Here is a 27,077-nt window from a genome sequence, read left to right on the forward strand (position 1 = left end):
ACTGCTAAACAGAATTACATTGCATAATTAAACTACAGTTTAGCCATTCCTCTCCTAAAGACAGTTAAGTTGTTTTAGCTTTTTCATAATAACAAATACCTTTCAAATAATGCAGGAGTTTCTTTAGAGAGAGAAACCGAATTAGTGGGTAGTAGTATACAAACATTTTCAATTATATTAAATTATACTCATCAGTGGTTGTGTTAATTCAAATGTCCATCGGTATAGTTTAAAGGTTCAGCATCATTTCCAACACTTTGTATTGTCGCACTGTTTAATGTTTGCCAATTAGATGGTATGAAATGGTATTCTGATTTAATCTGCATTCCCCTGGTTATCAGTAGTGTTTTCTCATATGTCTATAGGGGCAACAAGATTTCCACTTGTATGAATTGCCTATTCATAGCCTCTGCCCCTTTTTCATTGAATTGTTTGTGTTTTCCTTATTTATTTTTTAGGATATAAACAAGATCTTTGTGCAGAAAATGATAAAAACTTTACTGAAGGCGAAGGACTTAAATGGAAAGTTCTGCTATGTTTGTGGATAGAAAGATTCAATAGTATAAGGATGGCAATTCTTCCTGAATTAACCTATAAATTCAAACATTTTTTACATAATTTTCAAAGAGTAAAGAACAAATCAAGTTTGTAAAAAAAAAAGTAAAAGAATGAGAAGGAAAGAAGAATGATGAAGAAGGTGTACTTATCTTACCTGATATCCAAGGAAACTATAATTAACACCATTGGTGGGAATGTAAATTGGTTCAGACTTTATGGAAAACAGTATGGAGGTTCCTCAAAAAAGTAAAAATAGAACTACCATATGATCCAGTAATTCCACTCCTGGGTATATATCCAAAGAAAATGAAAACACTAATTTGAAAAGATACATGTGCTCCAATATTCATAGCAGCACTATTTACAATAGCCAGGACATGGAAACAACCTAAATGTCCAATGACAGATGAATGGATAAAGACGACGCGGTACATATATACAATGGAATTATTACTCAGCCAAAAAAAGGAACGAAATTGGGTCATTTGTAGAGATGTGGATAGACCTACATCTGTCATACAGAGTGAAGTAAGCCAGAAAGAGAAAAACAAATATCGTATATTAATGCGTATATGTGGAATCTAGAAAAATGGTACAGATGAACCTATTTGCAGGGCAGGAATAGAGACGTAGACGTAGAGAATGGACATATGGACACAGGGAGGGGGAAAGTGAGGGTGGGATGAGTCGGGAGATTAGGATTGACATATATACACTACCATGTGTAAAATAGATAGCTAGTGGGAACCTGCTATAAAGCACAGGAAGCTTAGGTTGGTGCTCTGTGATGACCTAGATGGGTGGGATGGGGCAGGGGAGGGAGGTCCAAGAGGGAGGGGATACAGGTATACAGGCAGTTGATTGACTTCACTGTACAGCAGAAACTAACACAACATTTTAAAGCAATTATACTCCAAAAAAAAAAAAAGTTTGAATTATTAGCCCTGAATGTTCAACTTTTGAATTGAGACTGACTTGTGAGACTTAAAGTGACTATGTAACTTTTTTGTACCTAAGGGTTACCAGAGAAGACACAGACCCGCCTGAGTTTTCCTCCCACAGTAGGGGAGAAACTAGACCCTCGGAATAATTTAAAAAGACACTGGAAAACAAAAATAACATTGTTTTATGAATACATCCCATGATCCAGTTAATAGTCATGTGTCTAGTAAATTTTTTAGACAGGGCACCTTTTAGCATATTTTCTAAGAACTCAAATATTGGATACTATTTTTAATTGTCATCACACATTAAAAATAATATTCTTGGGTAATTTTCTCCAAAATATTCCATAAGTTCATTCTACCCTTTTTCTAATACTGAACATCATGGAGAAATGGGAGCCCACCAAGTTTTTTGTTCCTTTATAAGCAATCTACTTTTTGTTTGTTTTGTTAGTGATAGTGTTAAGTTTCCTTCCTTCCTTCCTTCCTTTATTTATTGAGGTATAATTGACTTACTATATTATATTAGTTTCAGGTGTACAACAGTGATTCGATATTTCTATAGATTACACACCATACAAAGTTATTATAAAATATTGACTATATTCCCTTTGGTAAACATTACATCTCTGTGACTTATTTATTTTATAACTGCTAGCTTGCACCTCTTAATCCCCTTCACCTATTTCACCCCTTCTCCCCTCCCTCCCCTGTGGTAACCACAAGCTTGTTCTCTGTATCTGTGAGTCTGTTTCTATTTTGTTATATTTGTTTGTTTTGTTTTTTAGATTCCACATGTAAGTGAAAGCATACAGTATTTGTCTTTCTCTGTCTGACTTATTTCACTAAGCATCTCTCTCTCTCTCTCTCTTTCTCTCTCTCTCACACACACACACAGACACGCAATAGAATACTAGTCTGCCATAAAAAATAATGAAATCTTGCCATTTGTGAAAACATGAATGGACCTGGAGGGTATTATGCTTAGTAAAACAAGAAACCTACTTTTTATTTATTCACCTATTTGTATACTTTTACTATTTTTATTGTTGAAAGTTGATGTCTTATTAAAGATATATCTAGGCTTAGTTTTTTTTTAATTGATTTTACTAGGAACCAAACCTACCCATTTCATCTCCACATAATTATCTGTTTTTTATACAGGAAATTTTTTCTTTATCCTGTTTTTAAGTTTTGGTCATATTCAAAAAGGAAACATTTCTTTATATATTGAAAGCTATAAAATATTTTTTTGCTTAAAATTTTCATCACCCACTAACTATCAAGTTACAGTCATTGATAAGAAAGCCCCCCTCACAATTTTTTAAACCCCAATCCTCAAATGCATGAGTGAAAAAGTGGTAAATTACTCATGGCATTCTTTTTAACATTGCCTTTAAAAATTACACTTTTCTTAGAAAAAGTGCTAAAACAGGGTGAACAGTAGTTAGTCTCACTGATTATAGTGGCCTGCAATATGCATGAGAACAGAAGGAAACATGGAGAAAACATTATCATGGGTTATAATAGTAAGGATTTGAGAAGGAATTTTCTTCAGTTTATTAACTTTAGGTAGAAATTTAGAATCCTCAGTAGCTACTTGTTTTGTCTGAAATTCCGTCATCTCCATCAGCTTGAACTTCACCTGCCTCAGTTCAAAATCATGCTAAGGTTTGCACAGGCTTTTGTGCAGTAAAATCACAGTTGTTCAGTGTTCTTTTATGAAAATATGAATAATGCCTGCTATTTTTCAAGCACTCACTAGGAGTTTTACATATATTGTCTCACTTATGATTAACAGTAAGCATTCTTTAGAAACATCTGTTATTCAAAGATTAGACTTCTTTTTTCATATTCAGGACTTTTTTTTCCTGCAAGTTCTGCGATTGTTTCTCAAGTCTGCTTCTTTGTCAAGGATGCAATTTTGTGCAGTGTCAAGTTTGTTATTAACTGCCACCAAAGTAGCCTGCTTTGTTCTAGTTTCAATTTTGCCCTTTCAATCTACTGTCTTTGGCAAATATATTTTCCTGTATCTTTCATAGTCTTATCTTAAATGAAATCTTAAATGAAACACCATTTCCCCTAAGGCCCCATTCCTATATACCCACATTCTCCAAGGTCTGGAGTTGAGGACTACTTTCTTCTAGATCAACAGTGGTGCTTCTGAACCATTACTCTCTCAGTCTTGTGTACAACTCCTCATCGGTTAAGGTTTATGTCACCCAATGAAGTTACTCTTTATCCCTTTTCACCTGCAATCTCACAAATTCCCAGTCACTCTTCCATTTTCACCAAAGACATAGGTATCTGGCTCAGTCTTTATTTTATCTCTGTCCTGACATCACCCTGCAATACCTTTGCAGATGATGCATCCAACACATTTGCATTCACAATTCCTAAATCTTCTGGGGCAGATTGCATTACCGTTACCAAATATCTTGTTGGTCCTTCTTGCAGTGGCTTCCCTGTTGAAGGTTCATACACCTCTACCCTGTTGAACTCAGTTTGAAATACTGGTTCTTGTTGCCCAGTTGCATCTCTATCCTTCCCTTAGTGAAGTTTTTCAACTCTTTCTTGATTGCCAATATATTCTAAATTTTCCTTAGGCTAGGATTTAATCAGGATAGACTAAATTATGGTGTTGTAACAACACTCAAATCTCAGTGGCTGAATGCAATAAAAGTTTATTTCTCACTCTCACACTGTCTACCGTTGTTCCAGAACCAATGTCCTCTATTTGACCTCTCAGAATCCAAGCTACCTTGATCTTCTGGCTTCACCAGCTCTACCTGAGGTTTCCTCCAGTATCACAACATCATGGGGAGAAACAGATTTTAAATATCCTATGTGGGCTTTACATTGCCTAAACCTGGAAGTGGCTCATTTCTTCTGTTCACACTACATTAGGCAGAAAGGATATATGATCCTGCTGAACTGCAAGCGGACTAGACTAGAAAGTCTTCCATGAGCCCGGAGGGGAAGAAAACTAGATATTGATGAGCACTAGTTATTTCTACCGTTGCTGACTTGAGTTTCCGTGAGTAACAGTAAGACAAACAAACAACAGTTCTGACTGATTCAACAGCTACGTTTACCTTCTCCCTTTCACGTTAGGGAAGAGGGGTCTCTCCTCCAATTCAAGACAAATAACTCCATCTTTGCGACTGATCATCTTCCCAACAGTCAAATGTTGCTCCACAAATAGTATCTCTTTACTCTATATCAAACAGCTCCCTCTCCATCAACTTTTTGTCCTCCTCTTATAAGCATACTTAAGTTTCTCCCAATCCTTTTCTCCTTTTTAACTACCCTCCAATTTCTGTTCATCTCTTTTTAGCCAGACTTCTTGAAAGTGTGGTCTCTGCTTCCTGCACCCACTTCCTTACTACCTATGATCCCCTCGGTCCATCACCCCACCACTACACTGGAACTGCTCTGACAAAGGTCACCAGTGGCTTCCAACTGATCATTCCTATCTACAGTTTTCAATCTTCATCTTACTACACTCCTTTGCTGCATCCAATGGTGTTGACAACTCACTTCTTAAATTCTGTTTTTTCAACTTCCCTGGGATGCTTTCTCCTCCCTCTCTGGCTATTCTTTCATTATATTTCTATGATTTCTCTTCTTCTCAGTTCCTAAATTGTGTTGTTTCACCTGGGTATCATTCAGTTTCTGCACTTCTTACTGTATGTAACTTCCTTGAGCAGTCACAACTACTCTTTTCACTTTATTTATGAACAGATGACTCTCAAAATGATATGAACAATCATATATCAACAATCATATATATAATGGACTTACATCTCAATAATAAAAGAGAAATAACCCAATTTAAAAATGGGCAAAGTATATAAATAGTCATCTCTACAAAGAAGATATATAAATGGTCAATAACCACATGAAAAGATGCTCAGTGTCATTAGCCATCAGGGAAATGCAAATCAAAACCATAGTTTGATACCACCTTATGCCCACCAGGAAGGCTATGATCAAAAAAACAGATAGTATAAGGGGGAGGGGCAATATAAGAGTAGGGGAGTAAGAGGTACAAACTATTAGGTGTAAAATAAGCCACAAGGATATATTGTACAGTATAGGGAATATAGCCAATATTTTATAATAACTATAAAAGAAGTATAACTTTAATAAACTGTGACTCACTATATTATACATCTGTAACATATAATATTGTATATCAACTATACGTCAATGAAACAAGCAAAAAAGATAGTACCAAGTGTTCGTCAGGATGTGGAGAAATGGGAATTCTCATACACTGATGGTAGGAATGTAAAATGGTACAGCCACTTTGGAAAACAGTATGGCAGTTCCTCAAAAAGTTAAACACAGAGTTACATGACACTGCAATTGCATTCCTGGGTATTTACTCAAAGGAAATGAAAACATATGTCCACACAAACATTTGTATGTAACTGTTCATAGCAGCATTATTCATAATAACAAAAACATGGAAACAATCCACACGTCCAGCAACTGGTAAATGGATGAACAAAATGTGGTATATAAATACAATGTAATGTCATTCAGCAATAAAAAGAAACAAAGTACTAATACATTGTTTCATTTCATCACTTCAAAAATCATTGAAAACACTATGCTAAGTGAAAGAAGCCAGATATAGAAGACCACATATTGCATGATTCCATTTATATGAAAAGTCTAGAATAGGCAAGTTCATAGAAACAGAAAGTAAATTAGTGGTTGCCTAGGACTGAGGTGGTGGGGAATGGGAGTTAAAGGAAAATGGAGGGTGATTGCTAAGGTACAGTTTTCTTGTTGGGTGATGAAATGTTCTAAAATTGTGGTGGTGGTTGCATAATTCTGTGAAAATACTAAAAGCCACTGAATTGCACACTTTAAAATGGATAAATTTTACGTAAGCAAATTATACCACAATAAAGCTGCTAAAAAATATATGACCAGTCTTGGGCTGACCCCTGAGTTTCAGATCTATATCTACAACTGCATTCTGAACAAATTCAGTTGGAGGTCCATTGAGCGCTAAAACTTACCATGTCTTAAACTAAACTCTTTTCCTTCTTATTCCTGTTACTCATATAAAGCTATATTTCAATAAATAGCAATGCTATGGTTCCAGCAAATCAAACTGAAAGTCAGAAATTCACCTTCCATTCCTCCTCCTTTCTCATTCCCCTGCCCCTTTTCATCAGTCACCAAGTGTTGACACTATAAATTCCTATCCTATTACTACTGCCTAGTTTGTACATTTGCATTTCCCCCGTAGGCTACCACGTGCTCAGATTCATCTTCCATAATTCTGACAGTAATGTATTTAAAATGCATACCTGACCATATTGCTCTATCTCTTAAAATCCTGTAATGGCTTTCTATTTTCTATATGATACAGTCTAAGCTTTTCGCCATAAGAGATATAGCCATTCAAAATCCAGCTCCTACCTCTCCAGGCTTCTATCCTGCTGTCCTTTGTCTCACACTTTGCTTTAATTACTGAGCATCCTGTAGTTCTATGCAAACACCTACGTGCCTTTGCTTATGTTGTTTCCTTGACCTGAAATGACTTGAATTTCTTCTTTGACTAATTAACTTTACTCCTCCTTCAAGGTCCTGTGCCATGTCTTCTAGAAAACCTTCCCTTACCCCCGGGTTGTGCTACTCGTCCCTCCTCTGTAAAAAATTTTATCTAGAGTGCTAAGGAACAACAAGTTTGGGTGTCTTGTTCCTCGGTTTAAGATCCTTGAGAACTGATGCAATTTTTATTTGTCTTTGTGTTCCTAGAGCTTGGTACATTCATTCATTCAGCAAATATTTGTTGAGACACTACTATGTACCAGCTTCTGTTAGAGGCTCTGGGAAGACCATAGTAAATAAGACAGTGTCCCTAACTTCATGTACTTTACATGCTAGTGAAGAAGATAGACAAAAAAGTTAACTCATATATGTATGTATATATATATATGATAAAATTATAGGTAGTGATATGTTGTGAAGAAAAATAAAGCTGGGTAAAGTGATGGAGAATGATGAGGGAAGAAGGTGAAGCTTTTCACGTAAAGGCTCTGACTTTTGTGCAGCAAAGAAGTAAGCCACCTGAAGATCATGAAGAAAAGCTTTCCTAGCAAAGGGAAAAGGCTCTGAGGTAGGTAAGAACAACCTTGATTTGTTCAGAAAATGCAAAGACAAGCATCAAAAGAGGTAACAGAGGGAGCAGTAGGAACTAGCATTGGTGAGGCAAGCAGGCACAGAAGGTCACAGGAAAGACTTTAACTTACATTCTAAATGTGGGAGGAAGCACTGGGGAGTGAAATGATCTGATTCACCTTTTGTAAAGATTACTCAAGCAGGCTGTGCGGGGGGTAGACTATAAAGAAGGAAAATGTAAAAGCAGGAAAATTATAGGAAGTCTGCTATTGTAGCCAAGAAGAAATAATGTGGCTTGGGTTAAGGTGGTCCCATCTTGGGTGGTTTGAAGCGGAGATACCACTTCAGTGGTTAGACCAGAGATATATTTTGATGGCACCAACAGGTCTTCTGGGGTGTGAGGTGTGAGGGAAAGTGAGGCAACACAGATCCCTTCTAGGCTATTGGCTTGAGCAACTGATAGAACAGAGTTGCCATTTATTAAGACAGAGAGCATTAAGGTGCACTGGAAACACAGTTACAGTCTGGACATGGTCAGCTTGAGATGCTTATTCAATATCCAGCGGAGATGGATTATATATAGTCACATAGGTGAGCTGACGTTCAGAGGAGCGGGTCAGGCTGGGAGATACAAACCTGGGAGTGAGCACCATTTGATGATATTTGAAGTTGTGAGACTAGATAAGGTCACCAAGGTGAGTTTAGATGGGAAAAGTGTGTCTGACTGAGCCCTGGTGCCCCCCAGCTTTTTCAACATGGAAAGGAGAAACAAATCCAGGAAACAAGACTGAAGAAAGGGCAATGAAGGAGTAGAAAGACAGCCTGACTTTATAAATGGTCATTAAGCCAAGCTATTTATTATCACACAGTCTGTTCTCATAACCAGTTTCTTCTTCTTTAACAGCTACCTATATTTTTTTAAAAACATACTGAAAACAGGAAGCAAATATCACAAACTATTTCCTTCTGTCTCCTGAAGTGAATCTTTTTCATATCAAAGCTTATCAGCCACCTCCTCCGATTATTGCTTCTCATCCCTTGGGATGCAGACTTCTTTTCATAGAGCCCATGTTTATTTATTCTTCTGTTTATTTTTAATTTACTCAGCCTTAAGGAAAAGATACCTTTCTAGACGTGAACAATCCACATGCAGGCACTGAGCTCAGTCACCTTATTTTTATTTTGTTTTTTATCTTTTTGATTCCAAGAAAAACATTGATTAAAATTTAGCAAGGTAACCATAGATAGGACTGAATAACTCAGACTTTGGAAAACATACTATTATCATATTATTTTGCTCTAATCTTGTGGTGCTCATGAAATCAGACCATAGCTTATGATTGGGATAGTGTTTTCACCGAAGGAAATGAATGCTGCTATTGTCATTCAACTGACAAAGAGGTTAATCTTGGGGAAGACTGTTGAGGTTTTGCGGGTTTTTTTTTTTTTTTAAAGGAGAAAGTGAACAATGACTTCTTCCTCTGTCCAAGGACAAAATTCTGTTTGCTCTGGCCTCAGAACAAGGGGAGGCCTGGATCAGCCTCAGGGGTGGAGGTGGATGGCCCTGGCTACATGGAGGCAGGACTGGAATGAGAAAGGGAGATGGTGATGTATTGATGGGAGTGGTACCCCCACTCCCGAGGCAGAATAAGGTTGGGGGGCAGCAAGTGGTGGGTTTGGTTAGCAGAAACCAACTGCATGAGAAAGAATTAGTCAAGAGCAATGGGCCTTCCCTTTTCAGTGGCTGCAGGGCAACAAAGCAATGGTGATGAAGCCCTCTCTGGAGCAGCCAGCATACTGGACCACGAGTGAGGATTCCTTTAGTCCAGAGGGAACACCTTTCTACATCCAGTGGCTTACAGAAAGAAAACTGCTTGAACAGAGGTAAGTCACTGCTGGGGAGTCGTATCAGGAGAGGTTATTCAAGGGAGAGACTTCCCGCTAATACAGTCTGTAATGGATTAGAGTTGTTTTACCCTGGAGTACGTATGTGTGATATTGCCCGTATCCAAGCTGGTGAAACTGGAGGTATGACTACATAAAGGTTTGGAACAGCCCCTGGGGTTGATGGATGGGGGAAATTATTGCCCCCAGCTCCCTTTGCATTTCTGCCTTTATCTCTGCTTAGGTTTCTTAGAGGCCATGTCCCCTTCAGACTTTGGATGGAATTAAGCAGAGGGCTTCAATCTTTCTGTTTCTTGCAGGAAAGCAGTTGCAGAATTATCTTTTCCTGAGTTGTCAGGGTAACGTTCCTTCCCTGTGGGGCAGTGTATTTTTCGTAGACCCCCAGTTGGACTTCTTCTTACCATCTTCACACTTGAGAGCTCTGTAAGACAGGTAGTGACTAATCATCTGAGAATACAAGATCTTCTCTAATTCCTGACATGTTACATGCTGTGAGTTGTATTCTCAATGGATATAGACTGATGAAGAAGTTAAGGGGGGAGGAGTTTGTGAAGCCAGATACTGAACGTTAGAGTCAACTTCTTTCCCTAACTCTTGGGGGGCCACCTATCCTATTTTGTTTAAGAACGTATAGTATGTAGCACCTCCACAAAAATGTATATCCCAATCCAGTCCCTCTGATGATGTAATTAGTAGAAATTTCTTTCATTCTTTGGTTTATAGTTTGCTGATATATTTAATTTACATAGCTGTGGCTAAATGGTTTTTTGTTTGTTTGTTTGTTTTTCTGATAAAAATCACGATTTATTTTACAATCATAGCCCATGAAAGGAAGACAATAGATGTATTTTTCCTAACTCCAAGAGAATCTGGAGAGTCCTTTACACTTGTTGAATTAATTACAATAAGATCAGTTACAGTTTGATGAGTTAATTCAAATTGAACTTCCTGTAACAAACAATGAGGAAATAAAATTTCTCAAAGCAAACAAGTAAAGCAAGCAGCATTGTCTCAAAATTAAGGATAATATAACAATAAACTATTGTAGTTAAAAATCAAGATGTAACTGGTGGGGACTTCTCTGGTGGTCCAGTGGTTAAGACTTCACCTTCCAATGCAGGGGGTATGGTTAGATCCCTGGTCGGGGAGCTAAGATTCCCACATGCATCGTGGCCAAAAAATCAAGACATTAAAAAAAAAAAAGAAGAAGCAATATTGTAACAAATTCAGTAGAGACTTTAAAAATGGTCCACATCAAAAAGAAATCTTTAAAAAAAAAATGATGTAACTGGTGAACTTTTTTTTTTTAACATCTTTATTGGAGTATAATTGCTTTACAATGGTGTGTTAGTTTCTGCTTTATAACAAAGTGAATCAGCTATACATATACATATATCCCCATATCTCCTCCCTCTTGTGTCTCCCTCTCACCCTCCCTATCCCACATCTAGGTGGTCACAAAGCACCGAGCTGATCTCCCTGTGCTATGCGGCTGCTTCCCACTAGCTATCTATTTTACATTTGGTAGTGTATATATGTCCATGCCACTCTCTGTTTTTTTTTAAGTTTATATTTTTGTAGATAGTTACCAGTAAGCAGGGATTAGGTGTATTAGCTCAGGTCTGTGTTAGCTCAGAAGAACCCTGCTGTGTCAAAGAAGCAATAACGTTGGTGATACAGTAGTACCAGTCATCAATCAGGACGCCCAGGGTGAGGAGGGAAAAAAATGAAGTGAGGAGGGGTTGGGACATCTGGTTTGAGAGAGGTGCAAGGACCTGGAGTCACTATGTCACTGAAGATCTGGTAAGGTGTAACTGAGCGGGTGACGGCTGAAAAGATAGGAAGTGAAAATAATGGAGCAATGTCAAGAGCCAGGATGCAATAATGTGAGTGGATGGCTGAACCAGAATGAGATGAAGGTTGTTAGCGTTGAGGAGGTCCAGGAGCTGCGGCTGAGTTTGGATTGGTAATCTATGTCAGAATTGGAATCCATCCCTGATGATGGAACTAGGGAAATGCACCAAAACTGCGGGACAGATGACCAAGTCCTCAAAAGGAAATGACTAGCATTACAGTTGATGGCAATCCTTATAATGGGTAGAAGGTGAATGTATTAGTTCCTGATTGCTACAGTAACAAATTACCACAAATTTTAGTGGCCTAAAACAACACAAATTGATTATCTATGGCTCTGTAGGTCAGAAATCTAACATAGGTCTTTGTGGGTTTTCCGTGAAGGTGTTTTTTGGGTGAGATTAACATGTAAATCAGTAGACTTTGAGTAAAGCAGGTTACTCTCCACAATGTGGGTGGGCCTCATCCAATCAGCAGAAGGCTTAAGAGAAAGGACTGCAATCCCTAAAGAAGAAGGATTTCTGCTCCAGACTGCCTTTGTCTCAAACTGCAACTTTCCTGTACCTCTGCAATCTCATGAGCCAATTCCTTAAAACAAATCTCTCCTCTCCCTCTCTCTCTCTGTTGGTTCAGTTTTTTTGAAAACTAATACAAGTGTGCAAAGATCAGGAGTCATTGTGATTCTCTTTAGGAGAATCTGTTTTCTTGGGTTTTCCAGCTTCTAGAGCCCACCCACATTCCTTGGCTCATGCCTCTTCCTCCATCTTCAAAGCCAGCAATGGTGGGTGTAATCTTTTTCACATGAAATCTTTCTGACCTTCCTACCATAGTCACATTTCCTCGGACCACAGCCAAAAAAGATTCTCCAGTTTTAAGGAGATGGGCCGACTCAGACAGTCCAATACCATCTCCCCATCTCAAGGTTTTTAATTTAATCACATCTTCAAAATCCCTTTTGAAGGTAACAAAATTCCATATAAGGTAACATATTCATAGATTCCAGGGATTAGCATGTGGACCTCTTTGGAGGGTCATTATTCTGCCTACTGTAGTGAAATAGAATTTGCCCTCAGATGGGAAACTAGAGGGAAGCCTGAGGTACACAAGGTTAAGTGCAATGTCTGATGAACCAAATGCGAGTTCCCCTTCTAGCTATAAACCCCAATCTCATTCTTCTAAGCCATTATTTCCCAAAGCCTGTGCTGTGGCATATTAGTACTGTAATATTCATTTTAAAAAAAAGCTCTGTAGTTAAATAAATTTGTAAAATTTGTGTCCCTTGGTGTAGTCACAATTCACATTAGCATATGAAGGATCTGAAAAGTCCTATGGTGAGGAAATCTGTCTAATTTAACATGCATTTTCCCAAACTTATTTGACCTAGAATCAGCTTGGATTATTATCAATATCCCCATTTGGTAAATGAGGGCTGAGATTCAAAGAGGTTAAATCTTGCTCTCCCTCACGTAGGTAGTGAATGGGGAAGGGGGGTCAGAATTTGAACCCAGGCGATCTTACGCAAGAACCTACACTCTTAAGACTATACTTGAGTTCATATTTTCATATCAAGTCATATTTGAGCTCCTTGGCTTGAATACCACCTCTGGTCTAATGGGCTGTGGTGGGGAAGGATCCAGTGCTACAGAACTTAACAACTTAAGCCTTCCCTTCATCAGGGGCTGTGAACAAGGCAGTTCTAGAAGGAGCTGAGGAAGCAGCTGGTTTATTGACTGACATGTCCAGCCTACAGTGGAGACAGATTCACAGAACAGGGCAACTGGGCAGTCTCAAGATTAAGTTACATTATTGGCAGGATTCTGAGTAGCAAAGGAGAGGCAGCCCCACCTAGTGGAAAAAGCAGGTGCTCTGCATTGAGGTCAACCTGCGTTCAAAACCTGGTCTTACCATTAAGCAACTCGCCTAAAGCTCAGTGCTTTAACCTGCAAATGGAAATAATAGTATTGCTCTCATAGGGTAGTTGTGAGGATTAAATAAGAATATGATAAAATGCCAGGCATGCAACAGAAATGCCATATCCAGTTGTTGTTACTATTATTATTAAGCTTAAGTGGACCTTTCCCCAGGGCTCATATTCAGTCTTTTCCTCCTGCCCCAACCCAGGTTAATTCAACTCTGCTTGCAAGAAGTGGGTTTACTTCCTGCCTTTACCACTTGGTTCTTTGCTTGGCATGGCCCTCTTAACTGAAGAGAGTTTCAGAGGGCTGCTGGTACTTCTAAGGCACGAGGAACCAAGGCAAAGGATGCTCTAGGGGCCTCCCCACAAGTATTCAGCCCTCAGTGGCTCTCAGTGGGGGTTGGCTAATACCTCTTCTGACTGCCAGAGAGATGTTTTATCTCAGAAAAGAGGGGGTCCACTTTATTCTCTTCCCATTAGCTTTCTAATTAGTAGAAACTTTTTCAGGAAGCTGGTGTATGCTAGAATCTTAGCCTCCAGTTCTGATGCTTTTGCCACTTCCTCTATTTGGGTGTTTTCTTCGTTAATTTAATAGAAAACTGAGATGGAAGCCCCAGGCTCTTGTTTGATTTAACCGTTTTACCTCCAAATCGGCCCTGGGAATCTCCTATTAAAATTGTTTAGATTATCTTCCATAAATTATTACTTATGGAGATTACAAAGAAAACACTTACATTTCTGTTTACAAAGCTGATATCTTTTGCTAAATGGTGTTTAAACTGTTCAGAAGATAATAAGATCCAGCCTCCTCTAAGTAAGAACAAATTAGAGAAGTGATGATAGAAAAAAAATAAAGCAGTGCAAGCCCAAGGAAATTTCATCCTTCAATTTCTGGTTTCAGATGCTGCTAGTTATAAAACAAAGATAAAATATCCAGACTGAAAACTTACAACTCAGGTCACATATGGCCTTTGATAGGAGAATTTAAAGTAGAGAGAGCCAGTCGGAGAAGGAAACCTATAATACTAATGGGAGAGAGGGCTGGAATTAACACTTTCCTGCTGAAGAGACACTTGGGAATTGTCTGGGGCAGTAGTAAGCAACCCAAATTTAAGAAAATAGACTTAGGGTAGTCATATAGTTGAGACCAAAACAATTAGTATTTGAATTAAAAGAAATTGCTAACAGCTAAGTTTAGTGACAGGGATGTCTAACTTGTACCCAGTTGTTTCCATATATTTTAAACCTTGCTATATTAGAAGCAGGAATTAGAAATTGATCAAATTAGAAATTGATCAAATTGCTGTATTAGAAGCAGGAATTAGAAATTTATCTTTTTAATTAAAGAGTTTAATTTTAAGGAAAATGAATTAATGGATTTTTAATATATCTTTTTCTATCACTTATCTACACCTTTGTTGGAGCAAAGCCAGAAAACCCAAATAAAGGCATTATACTTAGAAAAAAATATCAGCTTCTGTGTTAAGGATCTGCTTTGCAACTCTAAACCTTCTTTTTTTAATTTATTTTTTAGCATATATGTAAACATGTATATGTACATGTACCTTGTATATACTGGCAAATAGCGAGTTTTCTTCTTCACATCTTTTAATTAAACACACGTTTAATATACCCAGCTATCTTCTCAGGTTTTTTTTCCAAGAAGAGCCTTTAAAATCATCTTATGATGGTGAAATTTTTTTAAGCTAATGGAATTCTAATACAGCATTTAAACTGCTCTTTTATATAGGTAGTATCACCTTAGCACAAATTTTTCTCCTAATTTTTCAATTAGCCAAAAGTCCCAGAAGAATAAGCAGTATGCAATTTTCAGCAAGGCATTGTAGGACCACCCTGGAGTCAAATCGGTTAGAACGGGGCCTGGTTAAATTCTACCAATTATGTTAGCTGGGGCCTTATTTAACTACTCTTGAGTTTCCAATTCCTCATCTATAAAATGAAGAGAATAATATGAATAATAAGAACAATCTCACATGGTGCCTGTGAGGATTAAATGAGACATTTTATTTTAAAGTACCTGACATTCCACATCACAGACACTTATATGCTTCTTTCCTTTCCATTTTCCCCTTCATATGCATATATACCAGCAACATCAATTTCCTTTATATGTAAAGCCAATGCTGTTAACTTTATTAGGCTAGATTTTCCATTAAGCATTTATCCTTATTCATTAGCTAGGAGGACTGATGCACAAAGATATTAAATTATTTACTCAAGTTTAATGAATGAAATTTAAAACCTTTTTCCCCTGCTTAACATGAATGTGCCCTTTTCAGTATGCAGAGCTTTGTTGCGTTTATTCAGAAGCTATTGCTAAGTGCTTAGTTTGGAACACAGGATTAATGAGCCCAGAGACATGGTGTTGGTCACCATGGCAACCAAACTAGCTTTGCCCTATTCCAAGCCGAAAGAAGTGATGCGGGATGCTTAACTCTGGCCTGCAGTATATAGCTGGGTGTTCTTTTTTATACCTCTGACTCCCCATTGATGCTTCCAATTTTTCCCTAATTCTCTTGAAAAAAAGAAAAAAGAAAAAGAATATCACTGCTTCTTTGGGGCTCTGCTTTTTCATCGATACCACCTACCTTCCTTCCTGAATACATTTATCTCCCCATCAGTTTCTGAAGACTTTGGCACCTGACTCACATGATCCCTCTCCGCACAAATTCTGGGTGGCTTTAATAATCACTCGGATGACCACTTAATGCCCTGTCTCTCAGTTTCTCGATCTCATTCTCTCCTGTGACTTTCTCCTCCTTTCTGATCTTGTGACTCCCACATATAGACATACCTGGACTGAGTCATTACCTTGAAACTGATCAGTCTCCAGAAATCACGAATTCCCAAATCCAATTCTCTGACCAAAACTGCCTATCTTTGTACCTTGGTTTCATTAGAACCCCTCTCCGTGACCTCTTTGTCCATTAGACGGTCCTTAAACTCCTCCCCTCCCCTTCCTATCCAGCTGGGTTCCATTCTCCATCATTTCAATCACTCTTTTGCCAAAACTTTAAACTACCTCCAACTCTTCATAGCTCCTGCCTAGTGCTATGAATGAACTTAATCCTGAGTGAATCCAATTATCTACTGTCTCAGCACCTGCACCCAAGCAGCTGAGAGCTATATGGCAAAAATCACACTACAGATGCAGTCCCACCTGTACAAGACCAGTACCACCATAAAGTCAAACATAAAAACTCCACTGGGTCCTTGAGACTGCTCAGCAAGCCAATGTTTCTCTACTCAACTTATTTCCCCACTCTCCATAATAATTACTTAAAACCTTTTTAACTTCCTCAATCTTTTAACCCTTTTCCCTCTCGTTTCACTCTCAGATCTCCTCACCTCTACTTTACATAGAAAATACCTTTCAGAGGGAAACTTCCTTAAAGTCTGACTACCCAGTGTCAACTCCCATCCTCTCTCTTTTTTTGCCTCCAGCTACAATAGAACAGGTGTTCTTCTCTCTAGAGTCAATCCCTCTGCCTCGTTCTACATCTCATTTCCCAAACTTCTCAGAATCCTCATACCATAAACTATCTCTCCTCTACACTCTGTCCTCAATGTCCGCCTCACTAGTGAATTCTGTCATCAGTTTCTTAAATGCTCAGGTTTCTGTTATCTAGAAGAAAAAATTTCTCAGCACCATTTCCCTCTTCGTCTGCCTTCTTGCCTGCTCTTCACAAACTCTTTAAAAGTCTTGTTCACACTCAGACTATCTCTTTTTCATTACCAATCCCCTCTGTTCTGATTTCTTCATCTTCACTCAGTTGATTGCTACAGTCTCCTTCCACGTCACCGAATCCAATGGAAAATTTTTAACTCTCAATGTACTAGATTTCTCAGTAGTATTTGACACTTCTGACTTCTCCCTCCATCCCAGCTTGCTCTCTTCATATGGGAAAAGAATAACCCAGAGTTATTTTGACAGTAACAGTCATGGAATTGCTCTGGTTCAAGCACACTTGTCCTCCCTAGTTCTAGTACTTGTTCTTTACTGAACATTCAATAAACATTCAACAATCAACAACCAATATGTATTATGCATGGGCTATGCTGAGCAAAACTGTTCTTATGAAACAGAGTTTAGTGAGGGGTGTAACACTAATAAAAGGATTAAGCAAATAAAATATAGGTGCCACAAAGGAAAATTACAATGTGCTATGAGAATACAGAATAACATAGGGACCTAGCTTAGTTTAAGGGAATTCAGGAAGAATGATCTTTGGAACTGATGTCTGAACTAATGCCTTAAGTAGGAGTAGAAGTTAGCTCAGCCAGGCAGAGCATTCTAGAATGCATGTATACCACATTTGCATTCCAAGTTCTCTTCCCCACCTGGGAGCCTAGAATACTGGCAATCAGGCCTTGGCCCTCCAGAAAGAAGCCAGGTAGAGATTTCTTTGGAGAATCTGACCAGCCTAAGAAAAAAGATCTAAAGATACTATGTCACAAGTCCTCAAATTACAGGTCCCATTAGATCCCCTAGAGTGAAGTCAACAGTGAACTAACCCCACTCATACATGTAGATTCCAAATCAGTGTTTAGTCACTCAATTTTAAATATCAGCAGACAGCCAAAGATTATAAAACATCTAAGGAAAGCCTTTAAGATGGTAGAGACAATAAGAAACTAAGAAAAATAATTGGGAGTAAATCTCCTAGAAAGTAGAGCATTAAGATAAAGCAATGTAAAACAGGAGAGACAATATAAGACAATTAGAAGAACAGTCCAGAAGGTACAATATCCAAATAATAGCAATTCAAGGAAGAGAGCATACAGGAGACAGAAGAAAAGAATTCAGGTAAGAAATAATTATGGAAGATTTCTCAAAACTGAGAGACATGCACATTTGGGGGTTGAAAGAACCCAGTACAACAAGTGAAAATCAACCCATCAAGGCACATCATCATGGAATTTCAGAACATCAAAAAACAAAAAGAAAATCCTAAACCTCTCAGAGAGGAAGATAATAAGTCACAAAGAAACCATGAGGAAATAAAATGGCCATGGAGAAATGCCTTCATCATTCTAAAGGAAAATGATTATCAATCTAGAATTCTGTGCCAAGTCAGGGTAAAATAAATGCATGAGCAGTTTCTTGCGCCCTTTCTCAGAAATCAACTAACGGAGGCCCAAACAGGCAACAAACCAAGATCTAGAAAGACCCAGAATCCAGGAACAGGAAATCTAACATAGGGAGAGGCAAAGGGACTCTCCAGGATGATGAGAGAATGGAGATTTCAGGATGACAGTGGTTGGAATAGATCTGAAGTCTCCAGAAGGGACTTTTTTCAAGAAAATAAAACTGATTAGATACCTGTTGAATTGAATTATTTTCAGAAAAGATTAAAACTATTGGCAAAAGTTTTGGGGTTAAAATAGTGGTGATTCATTAAAAAAATAAGTAAATGAATAAAATAAGACAATTAGCTCCAGGGAAAACAAAATGTTGTACAAAGAAGGAATGGTTATCCTAGTTTAGTACAAGCCTCATAGTTATAATGTCATTATATTGTGAGGATGGAGGATAGGAAAGATACTTGTATGGGGAGGGCAGGGAGGAAAAGGAGCCAGATCCTCATCTTCCATTATGATAAATCAATAGATTATCAGAAAACTGTTTATGTTGCTACTTATTCTTTTCAAGTTTATGCATAAATAAATGGTATTTATTTAGCAATATGGAGATAAATATCAAACTAATCAGCTAAAAGAAATGAAAGTGGTTGCCTCTGAGGAGCAAGTAATCAAGAAATACATTTTTTGTTGCGGCCTGTGGGACCTTTTTGTGGCAACTAAAAAGATCCCGCATCCCGCGACTAAGACCCAGCACAGCCAAATAAATAAATAAATATTAAAAAAAAAAAAAAAAAAAAAAAAAAAAAGAAATACATTTTTTGTAATAAACCTTGAATGTGGTATCCTATTAATGTCTTTTAATCAATTTTTATATTTCTTCCACCTTTTGTTGAATATATTTTCTAAGTCCCTTAAATTTCTTGTGGTTTTGTAAATACATCTTTTCTTTTTTTTTTAAACATCTTTATTGGAGTATAATTGCTTTACAATGGTGTGTTAGTTTCTGCTTTATAACAAAGAATACATCTTTTCTTATTATAATTTCTCACTACTTGTTTCTGGTATATAGAAATACAATTGATTTTTGTATATTGATCTCAAATGCAGTACCTCTTCTGAATTCAGTTATGAATTCTAACCATTTGACCTTAGATTTTCTTGTTTTTTTTTAATCTAGACAAACATACAGTGTGAAATAATGGATGTTTTGCTTCCTGCTTTCTAATCTTCTTACATCTTATTTATTTTTCTTTTCTCTTTGTGTCAGCTAGGACCTCCAGGACAAAGGTGTGAGATGTGAGAGCAGCAAACTTATTCCACTCCTGATTCTCAAGGGGAGGCTTCTAAAAGTCACTACTAAATAGACCATCAACTTTACAAAGCCCTGCTTAAGGCAATGCCTTCCCAAGTGTGCTATGATTTTACATGGGACATTCTTTACTGTGCTGGAGCACCTGCTGCTTGACTGGATGTGAGAGATGACCTGCAAACAAATTTCAAGTTCATTCATTCAGAGCAGAGGAATTGAAGATAATGCTTCTAGAAAAAATAGCAACCAAAAGACGAGGATTTTTAAAGTCATTCTCTGCCATTTGAGAAAAGAAGGTCTCTGGGTTGACAGAGGTCAAGAATTTGATTGCCCATTATTTACTGTTACTATTACCTTCTATGTACAGCAAGGGATTTTGGCATACTTTTTATAGTGACGAATCAATTTTTATAGTGATATAAAAGTTCCTTTAAAATTAAATTTAATAAGTAATGTCAATTTAAAGAAAATATTAAATTCTTATTGTACAGGTGTATGTCCCATACAGCATATGGGACAAAAATCCCCAAGGTTATTTGCAAGTGACTAGGAGGGTCAGATTTGTGCTATTACAATATATAACCTAAGAGATGGAACGACAGAAGGTGATGGACTGGTGAGAGAGGTGTCTGTCAAGGAGGCATAGCTACTTCTTGGCTAAAGTGAAGTCCAATGACATCTTGCCTTACTGTGTTCACATAATTGAATAGGGAATTTCCTAATGTGCAGGTAACTCATGCCACTGTCACACCAAGTAGCAGGGGACAGTCTTTTAAAAGGCACGGTCTCCTTTACATTGCCCTCATGCTACATTCTGCTAGGAAACATTTGAATTTTTATGGCTTTCCTGCAGTAACAAATTTTCCTCCAACTGTCAGGATTTGCTTCATGCAGAGAAAAGCAAGCAGCTTTCATTTTCTTCTTACGAAAGGGAATAGGTAGAAATAATATGCTGCTTTTCAGCCAGCTAAACCTGACATGACTCTCTTTATTTGTAGGGAAATGCAGGATTCACAGAAAGGACATTTTCACTGAGGTAAATAAGCCTTCTCAACTGATGAACACTATTATACTAATACCAAAGGAAACAAAGGCCAGAAGATGGGGGGCATTAAGTAGAAAGGCAAACAAAAAAATAGCAGACAAAATCCAGCCTGAGGACAAAGCAGGCTCTGCAACATTGAAAAAATAGGGGAAAATCCTTTAAGAGAAAATTGCATGCAATTTTTTGGCCTCAATTAGCCTTTTCCACAAAGAGCACTTTTCCACAAAGAGCCCATTAAATAGCAAATGAAATTACATCGGTTTTCAGTTGCCATGGCGTTGGTTTTCCTCTAATGGACTTCTCTGGTCCTGAGTTTAATGTTAGCCTTACTTATTTTCCTTGTCTGTGTGCTGTCTCAATTCCCTCTGTCCAGCTACAAAGTGATGTATGTGACTTCTCAAAGTGCCTACCACATAATCCTGGAGAGAGAAAATTCATCCTTCAGCTATCTCCCTAGAGACTGAGAGAGTAAAACTGACCAACAGCAGCATTTAATTAACTGTGAACGTAACAGTTTCCATTTACTAGATGGCAGTAGTCCCCTTCCATGCATTCAGTGCTCCTGGAGCCATTCCCAGATCAGTCAGAGACCATTTATTGAGTACTTCCTATGTGCCAAGCACTGTCCAAGAAACTGAAGACATAAAAATGCAAAAGAAAGGCTGCAAGATGCTGACAGTCTCCTAGAATTTCCAGACTAGAAGATTACCTCCAAGCACTTCTCTTCTCCTTTTCTCTTTTTCTCCATTCATAAAATGGGTGAAATTTTACCCAATTACCTGATTTACAGTTTTATTTTGTTTTGAAATATTTTCCAGGCACCACACTTAAAAAAAACACTTATTCTAAGAGTAAGGATCTGACATAACAAATTTTCTTTTTTGAAGTTACTTAGCTACAGCTAAATATTACTTATGCTATCAAGTTTGACTCATAATTCAGATATTATTTTCTGATATGCATAATCATATATAATTTTTAGAAAATTAAGTTTATGCAGTTAATACACTCCTATGAACTTATTTTTAAAAAATCTTTCTGTGTCAATAAACATTCTTTTACAATATCATTTTTAACGTCTGTATGGTACGGAGATAACAGCTTAAATTTTTCTATTATATATAAAAATATTTTTAAGTATTTCAGTAATATAAATGACTCTCTGAGGGCAAAAAGAAATCAGGCAACTTTTTTGAGACTCTAAGTACATTAAAAATTAAAAATGCCAATATATATCTTTTAAAATTGTGGTATATTTTAAATGTATTCCTTAACCAACCAAAGCTTTTATTGCAAAAATATAAAATAAAACACACTATAACTACACTATTTTGAAGATTCTCATAGAATTAGGAGAAGTCTCAATTTCTAGTGTACTACAGATCACGTGACCAAGCACAATTCTGTTACATGATAAATGTCTTTCTTTCTCATCAGTTATCTCTGACTCAGTGTATAACCTTGTTTAGAGATATATCCAAAGTCTGAATCTGAGGCCCTACATCAATGAGAACCCTGAGTCAAAAGGTGCTGAATTAGTCCCTAACCCTAGAGGCAGAATTTCTGAGTTTAAAAAGGTTTTAAGCTTTTGATATTCCCCTCAATCGTATGCATTTTCACTCCATTAAGCCTGTGTGAGAGCACTGCCCCACGTGTTTGTCAACATATGTATTATCATCTTTGATATCTTTTTTAATGTAATAAACACAACAAAACATCTATTTCTTATTTTTAATTGACATTTTACTGATTACAAGTGATCATTATGTTACCTTAATTTGTCGTTTATATGCTCGCCTGTTTTTTTCCTGAAATACCTATTCCTGTTCTTGGTCCCTTTGTGCTTTTTTTTTTTTTTCCTCTTAGTTGTTACCCTCTTAACTTTAATTTTTAAAGTTTCTTTACATAGTAAGGATGTGAGCCCTTTGTCATATAGTCTCAAATATTTTTCCCAGTTTTATGACTGCTTTTTAATTGTATAATCTGTTTGCCACACAGATGTTGAAACAAACATTTTTGTGTTCTCTAATTTATCTTTCTTGTTATGGCTTCAGCCTTTGATGACGTGGTGCTAAAGGGTCAGTTATTTTTAACCAACTTCCTTCTACTCTTCCTCTCGTCTCGGGTTATCAGTCCAATTCCTAGTGTCAGCCTACAGGGGGCGTTGCTCAGTCTCCTCCTACCTCTTTACTCCTCCCTCTCTAGGTAGGTCTCCCTCTGTCGACAGGGATAAAGCACATGGGGAATAATTGTGTCCTCTGGGAAAGCTGTGTGGTAACATCTCTGAGGAAAGACGAGGTCGGGAGCTCACTGTTAGTCCGTGGTTGATGAAAAGGCAGCGATATAAAAGATCAATAACTAAACAAATATATAATTTCTTAACTTTCCAAAAATTTTGAAGATAAACAGCTTAAAAGTTTAAATTAATTAGTTAAAATGTAGATTAAAAAAACTAAATCTAAAAATAAATGTATAAGTAAATGTGAAAGGTGGTGATGGCCCCATGCGGGAAGGTAAAGTGGATAAGCTCCAATGGATGCCTGTCCTTCTCCAAGCATCTCTGCACTAGGCCCTTCCTCCCAGGGCAGGCAAGAAGCAGAATAAACGGGGTTGATTTTTTTTTCCCTTTAGTTCTCACAGGTTGAGAAAACCATAGCATCTTCAAGCATGTCCTCCCATTCTTTCCCCATGACCTTTCCATATCTTCCCCTCTCTCATCCAATTTCCAGTCTTTCTGCTCTCATTTTGGCTGATGACTTTGTACCAGACAGGGACTCCCTCATCTTACCACAACCAAATCTACAAGTGCTTTGGCATTAAAACCATCTTTTACTTTGGCTCACCTGCTGAAAAGGAGGATGTGTCTCAAGGTCTCTGGATTTCATCCCATCTCAACTTCTCTAAGATTTGGACCTTTCAGTTATCCTGTCTCATGCACCTTCAACTGTTTGCTTTCTATAAATCATTTCCTTCAGCGTACAAACATTTCCTTTTATCTTCAACTGTAGATAATAGTCTCCTGTGACAAACGCCCCCCCCAACCCCCTTCAGCAATGCTACTCATATGCTCACATTTGCAGCCAAATTTCTTTTAACAGTTGTCAGCATATGCCATCTCTAGTTTCTAACCTCCCATTCACATCTTCTGATCTGGCTTCTGCACCTACCATTTCACCAAAACTATTTTTGTCAGTGATAACTCTGTCACTTAATCTAATGAACATCTGATTAAACCTCTCAGTAGCTATCAATACAGCTGACCACTCCCCCATTCTTGAACCTGCCTTTTTCTTAGTTTCTCTGATGTCAAAAATGCTCTTGGATTTTCTCCAACTTCATTTATCAATCCATTTCACTCGTCTTTTTTTTTTTAGTGTGGAATATATTTTAACACATTCTTAGAAATAAAGAATTATAGAGGAAAGTGGTTATCACAAGGAAATTAAAACCCTAGAATAATTTCACTCTCTTTTATTGCCTCCTCTCCATCCTGCTAACATCTAAACATAAGAATTTGTCAGAGAGAGGCCGCGACAGTGAGAGGCCCGTGCAACGCGATGAAGAGTGGCCCCCACTCGCCGCAAATAGAGAAAGCCCTCGCACAGAAACGAAGACCCAACACAGCTAAAAATAAATTTTTTAAAAAAAGTGTTACTCTTTAAAAAAAAAAAAAAAAAAGAATTTGTCAGAGCTTGGTCCTAAGTTCTCTTTTATCTCTCTACACTGTTTATCCAGGTGAGTTCATTGATTTCCTTGGCTTCAAATACAATCTATAGGCCAATGGCTCCTAAACTTACTGCTTTAGTTCAGAGCTCTTTTCTGAAATATATACTTTTATATCAAGTGTATCCTTGACTTATTCACTTTGATGTCTCAAAGAGGTCTGAAACCTCTCATGTTTAAAACTAACCTAGAAGGACTCACTCTATGTGCTTTTGAGACTTGATATAAAGCAACCAAGTCAGTGGAGGATTAGCAAAAAATAGATATATAGATCAACGGACCCATACATATTTGGCCAATTGACTTTTTTTTTAAGATTTTTATGTGGACCATTTTTAAAGTATTTATTGAATTTGTTACAATATTGCTTCTGTTTTATGTTTTGGTTATTTGGCTGTGAGGCATATGGGATCTTAGCTCCCCAACCAGGGATCGAACCTGCACCCCTGGAAGGCGAAGTCTCAACCATTGGACCACCAGGGAAGTCCCGGCCAATTGACTTCTGAGAAAAATATCAAAACAATTCAATGGTGAAAGAATAATCTTTTCAACAAATGATGTTGAAACAATTGGCCATCCATACACGAAAAAAGATGAACTTCAACCCATACCTCACACCATATGCAAAAAATAACTCAAAATGAATCAAAGACATAAAAGTAAAACCTGAAATTATAAAACTTCTAGAAGAAAAATAAAGGAGAAAACCTTTGTTACTTGGGTTAATCCAACATTTCTTAGCTAGAACACAAAGCACAAACCATAAGAGGTAAAAATTGATAAACTGATTTTATCAAAATTAAATACTTCTGCTCTTTTAAAAACACCATTAGAAAAATGAAAATCCAAAGAATGAATTAAAATATTTGCAAAACACATATTTGACAAAGGGCTAGTATCCAAAATATATTAAGAACTCTCACAGATCAATAACAAGAAAACAAACAGCCATTTAAAAAAAAAAAAAAAGAAGCAAAAGAAGTGAACAGATATTTCACCAAAGTGAACACACAGCTGGCAGATAAATACATGAAAACATACTCAATGTCTTTGGTCATTAGAGGAATTCAAATTAAAATCATAATGAGATGCTATTAATACTTATTAGGATGGCTAAAACAGTTTTTAAAAATCTAACATTACGAAGTTCTGACAAGGATGGAGGATAACAGGAGCTCTTATACACTGCTGGCGGAAATGCAAAAGGGTACAAGCACTTTGGAAGACAGTGTGGCAGTTTCTTATAAACTTACCATACAACCCATCTTCCCACTCCTAGGCACTTACCCAAGTGAAATGAAACATGTCCATACAAGAACATGTATGCAAATGTTTATAGCAGCTTTTTTCAAAATTGTCAAAAACTAGAAGCAATCTAAATGCCCCTCTACTAGGGAGTGAATAAACTGTGTTACATCTATACACGGAATACTATTCAGCAATAAAAAGGTATGATTTACTGGTGAGTGCAGTCACATTGATGAATCTCAAATGCATTATGCTAAACTGGAGAAACCAGCCTCAAAAGGTTATATATTGTATAATTTAATTAATATGACATTCTGAAAAGATGAAACTAAAGGGACAGAAAACAGATCAATAGTTGCCAGGGGTGGGGGGAGAGTGAGGAAATTAACTACCAAGGGCATCGGGGGATTTTTTGAGATAATTGTGGTGAATGGTTTCACGACTATCTATTACTCAAAAACAGTGAATTTACGGTATATAAATTATACCTCTGTAAACCCAACTTAAAAAAAATGGTATAACGATCTCCCCACATACATGCTTCTTCCCCAAGTTTTCCCATCTTAAAAAACGGCATCACTCTCCAGCCATTTTCTAAAGCCAGAAACCTGGCAATGATTCTTTTTTTTTTTTTTTTCCCACACACACACACCTGGCAATGATTCTTGAAACTTCCTTTTCTGTCACCCAGCTCCACCCCCACCTATATCAAATCCATCTCCAAGTCCCACCAATTCTGCTTCTAAAACATATTGCAAACCCATTTTCTAATTTTCCTATCCAAGCTTTCCCCTTAGTGCAAATCATCATCCCCCTCACCTACACTATTGCAAGAGTTTCCCTGCTGGTCTCCCTGCTTCCATTCTTGGCCTTCTCCAACCCAGCTTATGAATGACCCCATACTGATGATTTTAAGTGAAAGTTAAACCGTGTCATTGCCTTGCTTTAAACTTTTCAGTGGCTCCATTTCTAAACCCCATACTCGGCCCCCATCAGGCCATATATGATCTGACACATCCAATGTCATTTGGCGGCACTCCCCTCTACCCTCTTGTCCCTCCCACCTACCCCCCAGTGATACTCTGGCCATACTGGCCTTCTTCCATGTGTTGGATATTCCAAGTTTTTTGCTCCCCTAGCAACTTTGCACATGCTATTCCCTAGCCCTAGACTTTTCTTCTTTGCTCTTGTTTTTAATGGCCAGCTCCTTCTCATTATAAAGTTTCAGCTTAAATATCGTATCTTTAGAGAAGTTTTATACATTTTATAATAGTTTACTCCTGACATTCTCTTTCATAGCACCTTATTTTGCTCCTTTCCCAATTT

The 27,077-nt window shown here is 37.5% G+C and overlaps 1 protein-coding gene and 1 long non-coding RNA gene across 5 annotated transcripts in view; one reads left to right on the top strand and one right to left on the bottom strand.

Annotated features, from left to right (window-relative positions):
* The window catches only part of ASB4 (ankyrin repeat and SOCS box containing 4), a 125,886-nt gene that overhangs the window by 32,801 nt on the left and 66,008 nt on the right, over positions 1–27,077 (bottom strand). The gene's annotated exons all lie outside the window — the stretch shown is intronic.
* Positions 8,207–10,760, top strand: LOC309631817. Its single transcript, XR_014246577.1, has 2 exons — positions 8,207–9,251; positions 9,388–10,760. It is a non-coding gene; the product is annotated as an uncharacterized lncRNA (long non-coding RNA).

The sequence above is a fragment of the Balaenoptera borealis genome (assembly GCF_965194805.1).
Source record: "Balaenoptera borealis genome assembly, chromosome: 7".
Classification (NCBI taxonomy): domain Eukaryota; kingdom Metazoa; phylum Chordata; class Mammalia; order Artiodactyla; family Balaenopteridae; genus Balaenoptera; species Balaenoptera borealis.